We start from the raw sequence: 9,981 nt of genomic DNA, 5'->3' as shown, positions 1-9,981 counted from the left end.
TTCTTTGCCAATTCGAATACCTTTTATTTCTTTTTGTCGTCTGATTGCTGTTGTTAGGATTTCTAGTACTATGTTGAACAATAGTGGTGACAGTGAGCATCCTTGACATGTTCCTGATCTTAAAGGAAATGCTCTCAACTTTTCCCTATCGAGAGTGATATTTGCTGAGGTTTTTCTTAGATGGATTTCATGAACTTGAGGAATGTTCCCTCTATCCCTGTATTCTGAAGAATTTTAATCAGGAAAGGATGCTGTATTTTGTCAAATGCTTTTTCTGCATCAATTGAGAGGACCATATGGTATTTTTCTCTCCTCTTATTAATATGTTCTATCACACTGATTGATTTGCGAATGTTGAACCACCCAGCATCCCAGGGATAAATACCACTTCGCCGTGGTGGATGATCCTTTTAATGTACTGTTGGATCCTGGTTAGCTAGGATTTTGTTGGGAATTTTGGAATCGATATTCATCAGGGACATTGGTCTGAAATTCTCCTTTTTGATGGGGTCCTTGACTGGTTTGGGGATCAAGGTAATGCTGACCTCATACAATGAGTCTGGAAGCTTTCTTTCTATTTCTATTTTTCAAACAGCTTCAGAATAGGTATTATTTCTTCTTTGAATGTTTGGTAGAATTCCCCAGGGAATCCATCAGGCCCTGGACTCTTGTTTTTTGAGAGGTTTTTGATCACTGCTTCAATCTCGTTACTGGTTATTGGTCTATTCAGGTTGTCAATTTCTTCCTGTTTCAATCTTGGCAGTTTATAGTTTTCCAGGAAGGTATCTGTTTCTTCCAGGTTGCTTAATTTATTGGCATATAGTTGTTGATAATAATTTGTAATAATTGCTTCTATTTCCTTCGTGTGAGGAAATAGATCTCTCCCCTTTCGTTCATAGTTTTATTAATTTGGGTCCTTTCTCTTTTCTTTTGGATAAGTCTGGCCAGTAGTTTATCAATCTTATTAATTCTTTAAAAGAACCAGCTTCTAGTTTTATTGATCTGCTCTATTGTATTTCTGGTTTCTATTTCATTAACCTCTGCTCTAATCTTAATTATTTCTCTTCTAATGCATGGCTTAGGCATCACTTGTTTTTTCTCCAGTTCTTTAAGATATAAAGATAGTTGGTGAATTCGGGATTTTTCTGTTTTTTTGAGTGAGGCTTGGATGGCTATTTATTTCCCCCTTAGGACTGCCTTTGCAGTATCCCATAGGTTTTGGACCAATGTGTTTTTGTTCTCATTGGTTTCCATGAATTGTTTAAGTTCTTTGATTTCCTGCTTGACCCAAACATTCTTAAGCAGGGTGGTCTTTAGCTTCCACGTGTTTGGATTTCTTCCAAATTTTCTCTTGTGATTGAGTTTCAGTTTTAAAGCATTATGGTCTGAGAAAATGCAGGGAATAATCTCAGTCCTTTGGTATCGGTTGAGACCTGATTTGTGACCCAGTATGTGGTCTATCCTGGAGAAAGTTCCATGTGTGCTTGAGAAGAATGAGTATTCTGTTGTTTTAGGGTGGAATGTTCTGTAATATCTATGAGGTCCATCTTGTCCAGTGTGTCATTCAAAGCTCTTATTTCTTTGTTGATTTTCTGCTTAGATGCTCTGTCTCTTGCTGAGAGTGGAGTATTGAGGTCTCCTACAATTAACGTATTGTCAGTATGACTCTTTATTTTGGTTAACAGTTGGCTTATGTAGTTGGCTGCTCCCATGTTGGGGGTGTAGATATTTACAACTGTTAGATCTTCTTGTTGGATAGAGCCTTTAAGAATGATATAGTGTCCTTCTGTGTCTCTAACTACAGTCTTTAGCTTAAAATCTAATTTGTCTGATACGAGAATTGCTACCCCAGCTTTCTTTTGAGGTCCATTGGCTTGGAAGATGGATCTCCATCCCTTCACTTTCAGTCTAGATGTATCTTTAGGTTCAAAATTAGTCTCTTGTAGACAGCATATGGATGGGTCCTGTATTTTTATCCAATCTGCAACCCTGTGCCATTTTATGGGAGCATTTAGGCTGTTCATGTTGAGTGTGATTATTGAACGATATGAATTTATTGGCATCATGTTTCCTGTGAGGTCCTTGTTTGTATAGATTGTTTCAGTAAATTTCTGCTCTATATCACTCTTGGGGTCTTTCTCCTTTTATAGAAACCCCTTAATATTTTTTGCAGGGCCAGCTTAGTGGTTCACATATTCTTTCAGTTTCTGCCAGTCCTGGAAGCTCTGCATCTCTCCTTCCATTCTAAATGACAGTCTTGCCGGATGAAGTATTCTTGGCTGCATGTTCTTCTCATTTAGTACCCTGAATATGTCTTGCTAGCCCTTTCTGGTTTGCCAGGTCTCTGTGGATAGGTCTGACATTATTCTGATGTTCCTCCCTCTGTATGTAAGGAATCTCTTCCCCCTAACTGCCATTAAGATGGTTTCCTTGGTTCTAAAATTTGCAGTTTTTACTATTACATGCCAGGGCGTGGGTCTGTTCTCCTTGATCTTGGGAGGGGTCCTCTCTGCCTCTAGGACACGAATGTTTGTTTCATTCCCCAGATTAGAGAAGTTCTCAGCTATGATTTCCTCAAATATATCTTCTAGTCCCCTCTCTCTTTCCACCCGCTAAAGGATCCCAATAATTCTTACATTGGAAATTTTCATGGCATCACTTATTTCTCTGATTCTGTTTTCATGGATTTTAAGCTATTTCTCCCAGACCTCCTCATTTTCCTTCTTTTCTATCAGTTTGTCTTCTAGGTCACTATTTGTTCTTCTGCCTCATTTACCCTAGCTGTTAGATTATCTAGATTAGATTGGATCGCATTGATAGCATTTTTTTAAGTTCTGCCAGTTCAACTCTCATTTCTACTCTTATAGACTCTATGTTGCCATTAATCAATTTCTCCATTCTAGCTATTGTTTTCATAACTGTTACCCTGAAGCCTATTTCTGACATCTTGCTCATATCAATATCCATTAGGTCTGCGGGAGAGGCCATTGTCTCTAGGTATTTTTTTTGTTGGGAGTTCCTCCTCCTAGTCATTCTGTTGAGTTGTGGTTGAGGGAATGTACAGTCAAAAATAACCACCACAATCCAGGCAAGGTGCACCCTGGGAAAGTTTGAAGCAATTGGAAGCCACCACCAAAAACACCGAGCCAAAATGAAACCCAAGAATAAGATTTATAAAGTACAAAAATTAAAAACAAACAAGCTCAGACACACACACAAAACCCCAAACTGACAAAAAAAAAAAAACCCAAAAAAACCAACAAAGGGCGGGCATGCAGGGAAGGTGGCTATAATTCCTCTATGTGGGCAAGGTAGAGTGTTTCAGCTTTTCCTGGGTGTGTTTTGTTCTCTTTGTTACAGAACAGTACTTCCCAGAGATACAGGGAAATTAAAACTGGTATATATACATAAAGGTAGTATTGAGTAGGGAAAAAAGGACTGCATTGAAGCTTATATCTATATATATAAAAAAAGAAAAAGAAAAAAGTATATTCGTGAAAAAGTTCAACTTAAAAAGTTACTATGGAATATGTTATATTAAACATCTAGTTGAAATGATAAGTAGGTAAGAAAAAAAAAAGAAGAATCATGAGAATGAATTAAAAAAGAGAGAAAAGTTGTATCTAAGAAATACACAATCTGTGAGGCAACACCAGGAGCTTAATATACTAATTTTCCCCTGGTGTTGGAGTTTTACAGTTTTATGGGACCCTGGAGTTGTTGTCCTCTTGTTCTTCCAGCTTGTCTTTCGGGGGGAGCGACCTGCCTTGTCGTTTTTCAGTCAGTCCTGCTTGGGTGGAGTTGCCCTGCCCTCTATCAAGTGGCTGGGCTCCGTGGAAACCGGTTTTGTGGGCTTTTGTTCTCTGATGGCTTTTCCTGCCTTTTTGGAAGGTCAGAGCAAAGGAAAATGTCTGCACCCAGACCTCCACTCCAGAGGAGAGAAGCCACAGTCGGCTCCTCGCTGAATCCTCCAGAACACACAGTCTCCCACTCTGTAAGCACCGCTGAAAACTACAGCCTCCCACAGGGCAGTGCGTGCTACCAGCGATCACCTCAACAGTGGACCCCGCCCCCACTTGTCTCTGCCCCCCTGCCACCAAAACCGCCAACGATTGCAGACTGGGTGGGTTCGATCCGGCGGGAGGAGTGGGGGGCCCGGGTCTGTGGGCACAGTTCCAAGGCGGGTGTTCTGGGGCATGGGGGTCAGGCGGCGGCCGCGGCGGTGTTGGCAGAAGCTGCCTCCAGCCCCATTTTGGGCTCCTGGGTGCAGCTGGTGGCGGTGGTCACCCCAGTCGGAGCCCAGTCCTCTCCGACATGGGTGCAGGCACCCACAGCGGCTGGCGGCTCTGTGGCCACCAGGTCCCAGCCTTTGCCCCTTAAGCCCCCCGTGTTCTGTTTGAGCGCTGTTATCAGTCCCTTCCCCTCCCTCATCACTTGGCCACCTCTCTCCAAGCTATGCGCTGGTCCCCAGGCACAGAACGCTTTTGCAGTGGGGTATTACTTTCCAAAGACCAGCTTCCGCCGTTCCCCTCCCCCTTCTGTTTATACTCCGACATCTGTCCAAGCAATCCCAACTCCCTCTTTCCTACCTCTGGACTGATGATCCTCTGCCGCCTTAGAGATCCAGATGTATAATCTTCTATCTCAGGCTGATTTTGTGGCTGTTCAGAGTGGCTTTATAGATATCTAGCTAAATTCAGGGGACCAGTTGAAATGGAGTCCCCCACTCCTCCACCATCTTGCCTCTCCCACTATTTTTAACATTTTGAGGAACCTCCATACTGTTTTCCACAGTGGCTGCACCAGTTGGCATTCCCACCAACAGTGCATGAGGGTTCCTTTCTCTCCACATCCTCACCAACACCTGTTGTTTCTTATATAGTTGATTTTAGCCGTTCTGACAGGTGTGAGGCAATATCTCCTTGTAGTTTTGATTTGTATTTCCCCGATGAGTGATGTTGAACATCTTCTGATGTGTGTATTAGCCATCTGGATGTCTTCTTTGGGAAAATATCTATTCATGTCTCTGGCCATTTCTCAACTGGATTATTTAATTTTTGGGTGTTGAGTTTGGTAAGTTCTTTACAGATTTTGGATACTAATCCTTTATCAGATATATCATTTGCAAATCTCTTCTCCCTTTTTTTTTAAGGGACTATTTGTTTTAGAATTGTGCAAGTTCTTTGTATATTGTGGATATTAACCCCTTATCAGATATGATTTGAAGATATTTTCTCCCATACAGTAGACTGCCTTTATTTTGTTGAAGATTTCTTTTGCTGTGCAGAACCTTTTCAGTTTGATGTAGTGCCACTTGTTTATTTTTGCTTTTGTTGACATTGCTATCAGAGTCAGATCTAAAATATCACCAAGACTAATGTCAAGGAGCTCACCACGTATGTTTTCTTCTAGAAGTTTTATGGTTTCTGGTCTTATACTCAAGTTTTTAATATAATTGGAATTAATTTTTGTGTATGTTATGATAGTAGTCTAATTTTATTCTTTTCCATGTGGCTTTTTTTTCTCAACATCATTTATTGAAGAGACTGTCCTTTCCCCACCTGTATATTCTTGGCTCCTTTGCCATAAATTAATTGACCATATATGTGTGGATTTATTTCTGGGCTCTCTATTCTGTTCCATGGTGTGTGTGTGTGTGTGTGTGTGTGTGTGTGTGTGTGTGTGTGTGTGTTTATGCCAATATCATACTGATTTCATTACTATAGCTTCGCAGTGTAGTTTGAAATCAGGAAGCATGATGCCTCCTGCTTTGTTCTTTCTCAAGATTGCTTTGCTATCCAGAATCTTTTGTGGTTCCATACAGATTTTAGTATTCTAATTATGTGAAAATGCCATTGGAATTTTGGTAAGGATAGCATTGAATCTGTAGATTGCTTTGGATAATTTGAGTATCTTAACCATGTTCTTCCAATTCATGAGTACAGAATATCTTTCCATTTATTTGTGTCTTCTTCAGTTTCTTTCATCAGTATCATAGTTTTCAGTGTACAAGTCTTTAATTCCTTGGTAAATTTTATTCCTATATATTTTATTATTTTGTATGCAGTTTAAATAGGATTATTTTCTTATTTTTTCTTATAGTTTAGAGTATAAAAATGCAAAAGCTTTTTGTATATTGATTCTGTATCCTGCAACTTTAATGAATTTATTGGTTCTACAGATTTTTGGCAAAATCTTTAGGATTTTCTGTATATACAATCATGTCATGCATAGTGACAATTTTACTTCTACCTTTCCAATTTGTATGCTTTTCTTTTTCCTGTCCACTTGCTCTGTCTAGAATTTCCAATACCATGTTGAAAAAAAACAACAATGGGCATCTTTGCTTTCTTTCTGATCTTAAAGGAAAAGCTTTTAGCTTTTTGCCATTGGGTATGATGTTTGCTATAGGTTTGCCAGATAAGGCCTTTATTATATTAATGCACATTCCTGCTATACTCTGCTGAGAATTTTTATCATAAAAGAATGTTGAATTTGTCAAATCATTTTTTGCATCTGTTGAGATATGATTTTTATCTTTCATTTTCTTAATGTCATGTATCACATTGATTGGTTTGTGAATGTTGAACCACCTTTGCATCCCTGGAACAAATCCCACTTTATTATGCTGTATGATCCTTTTAATGTATTGTTGCATTCAGTTTGCTAATATTTGTTGAAGATTTTTGTATCTGTTTATCAAAGATATTGGCCTGTAATTTTATTTCTTATACATTTTTTAGTGGTATCCTTGTCCAGTTTTGATATCAGAGTAATTCTGCCCCTGTAAAATGAGTTTGGGGTCATTCCCTCTCTTTCAGTTTTTTGGAAGAGTTTGAGAAGGTTATGTATTAAATCTTCTCTGAATGTTTGGTAGAATTCCCAGTGAAGCTGTCTGGTCCTGGAACTTTGTTTGTTGGCAGCTTTTAAATTATGATTCAATCTCTTTACTACTAATTGGTCTGTTCTGATGTCTATTTATGATTTAGTCTTGGAAGATTGTAAGTTTCTAGGAATTTATTCATTATTTCCAAGTGTCCAGTTTGCTGGTAAATATTGTTCATAGTAATCTCTTTTTTTTTTAAGATTTATTTATTTATTTATTTGAGAGAGAGAATGAGATAGAGAGAGAGAGCATGAGAGGGGGGGAGGGTCAGAGGGAGAAGCAGGCTCCCCGCCGAGCAGGGAGCCCGGTTCATAGTAATCTCTTATGATCTTTTGTATGTTTTGGTATCAGTTGTAACTTCTTTTATTTCTGATTTTATTTATTTGAGCCTTCTCATCTTTTCTTAGTCTAAAATTTTGCCAATTTTGTTCTTTTCAAGGAACGGAATCTTAGTTTCATTGATCTTTTCTACTGTCTTTTTAGCCTCTATTTCATTTATTTCCACACCAATCTTTATTATTTCCTTTTTCTACTAACTGTGGGTTTTATTTGTACTTGTTTTTCAAGTTCCTTTAAATGCAGTTATATTGTTTCTTTGAGGTTTTTCTTATTTCTTGAGATAGGCCCATGTCACCATAAAATTCCCTCTTGGAACTGCTTTTGCTGCATCCCATGAATTTTGTATGTTGCTTTTCCATTTTCATTTGCCTCAATGTATGTTTTTTTCTGCTTTGATTTCTTGACCCATTCAGTAGCATGTTATTTGTATCCACATATTTGCAATTTTTTTCGGTTTTCGTTTTGTAATTGATTTCTAGTTTCATACCATTGTGGTCAGGAGAGATGCTTGATATGATTTCAATCTTCTTAAATTTATTGAGACTTGTTTTGTTGTTTAACACATGATTGATCTATCCTAGAGAATATTCCATAAGCACTTGAAAAAATGTGTATTCTGCTGTTTTTTGACAAAATGTCTGCATGTATCTATTAAGTTCATTTCATCTAGTGTGTCACTTAAGGCCACTGTTTCCTTATTTTCTGTCTGAATGATCATTTCATTGATGTAAGTGATATATTACATTCCCTTATATTATTGTATTGATATAATTTTCTACTTTTAGATCCGTTAATATCTGCTTTATATACTTAAGTGCTCTTATGTTGAACACATACATATTTATAAATGTTATATCTTCTTTATGGATTAACCCTTTTATCATTACATAATGTACATCTTTGTCTTTTATTACAGTATTTGCTTTAAAGTCTTTTTCGTCTGATATGAGTATAGATAAGTTTCTTTTGATTTCTGTTTTATAAAACCTTTATTTTCATTCCTTCACCTTCAGTCTGTGTGTGTGTCCTTTCATCTGAAGTGAATCTCTTGTAGGCAGCATATAGATGGGTTTTCTTTTATCTGTTCATCACTCTATGTCTTTTGATTGGAGCATTTAGTCCATTTACATTTAAAGTCCTTATTGATAAGTGTATACTTACTGCCATTTTGCTAATTGTTTTCTAGTTGTTTCTATAGTTCTCTTTTCTTTTTTCATCTCATGCTCTTTTCCCCTCTGGTCTGATGGCTTTCTTTTAGTGTTATGTTTGAATTTCTTTCTCTGTTTTTTTTTTGTGTGTATCTATTATTGGCTTTTTGTCTTATGGTTACTGTAGGGTTCATATATAACATCCTATGTGTTACCAAGTTGATGGTTGTTTAAGTTCTAACACATTATAAAATCACTAAATTTTTACTCTTCATATTTTATGTATATGATGTCATACTTACACCTTTTTGTATATCACTTAATTAATTTTTGTAGCTATAATTGATTTTACTACTTTTGTGTTTTAACTTCCCTACTAGCTTTGTATGTGATTGATCTACTACCTTTACCATATGGTTACTTTCACCAGGAAAATTTTTTCCTTTTGCTATTTTTTTTACTTCTGATTATGGCATTTCTTGGCACATAGAGTCCCCTTTAACATTTCTTGTAAGGGTGGTTTAGTGGTGATGAATTCCTTTAACTTTTGTTTGCCTGCAAAACTTTTTATCTCTCCTTCAAATCGAAATGATAATCTTGCTGGGTAGCATACTCTTGGTTATAGGCTCTTCTCTTTCAGCAGTTTCACTCCCTTCTGACTTGCAGAGTTTCTGCTGAAAAATCAGCTGATAGCCTTGTGGAGTTTCCCTTGTATGTAACCATTTCCTTTTCTCCAGCTGCTTTTAAGATTCTCTCTTTATCTTTAATTTTTATCATTTTTATTAAATGTGTCTTGACGTGGACTTCATTGGGCTCATATTGTTAGGGTCTCTCTGTGCTTCCTGAACCTGGACATCTGTTTTCCCAGGTTGGGAAGTTTTAAGCTATTATATGTTCAAATAAGTTTTCTGGTCCTTTTCTCTTCTTCTGGGACCTATAATATGAATGTTATTACACTTGATGATGTTATAGAGGTTCCTATCTTCATTTTTTATTCTTTTTTCTTTTTGCTGTTCAGCCTGGTTGCTTTCCACTACCCTGTTGTCCAGATGGCTGATCTGTTCTGCATCTTCTAGTCTGTTATTGATTCCCTCTAGCATATTTTTCACTTATTGTATTCTCCAGCTCTGATTTTTTTTTAATATTTTCTATCTCTTTGTTGAAGTTCTCACTGAGTTCATCCATGCTTATGTCTAGTGAGTATCTTTATGACCAGTACTTTGAATGCTTTACTGGGCATACTGCTTATCTCTGTTATCTTTAGGTCTTCTGTGATTTTATCCTTTTTATTTGAGATATACTCATTCTGTCTAACTCTCTGTGTTTTTTATTAGGTAGGTCAGCTACCTCTCTTGGTCTTCAAAGTAGTGGCCTTGTGTAGAAGGGGTTCTGCAATGCCCTGTAGTGAAATCCACCCTGATTACTAGAATGAGGTGCTCCAGATGTGTCCCCTTGTGGGCTACATGTGCTTTCATGTTGTAGCTGAGCAACGACTACTGCAGGCTCCCTTTCTGTGCAACTAGTTATGAGTTCTGTTTATAACTACTGTGGGTGCACTGGCAGGCGGGGTTTGCTCCCCATGCTTTTAGCAAAGAGGCCTAGCTGCAG

This window comes from Callorhinus ursinus, unplaced genomic scaffold, assembly GCF_003265705.2.
Source record: "Callorhinus ursinus isolate GAN/ISIS: 27379988/994484 unplaced genomic scaffold, GSC_fseal_2.0 scaffold25, whole genome shotgun sequence".
NCBI classification, from domain to species: Eukaryota; Metazoa; Chordata; class Mammalia; order Carnivora; family Otariidae; genus Callorhinus; species Callorhinus ursinus.
The sequence above is the reverse complement of the archived record's forward strand: the minus strand, read 5'-3'. Positions refer to the sequence as shown.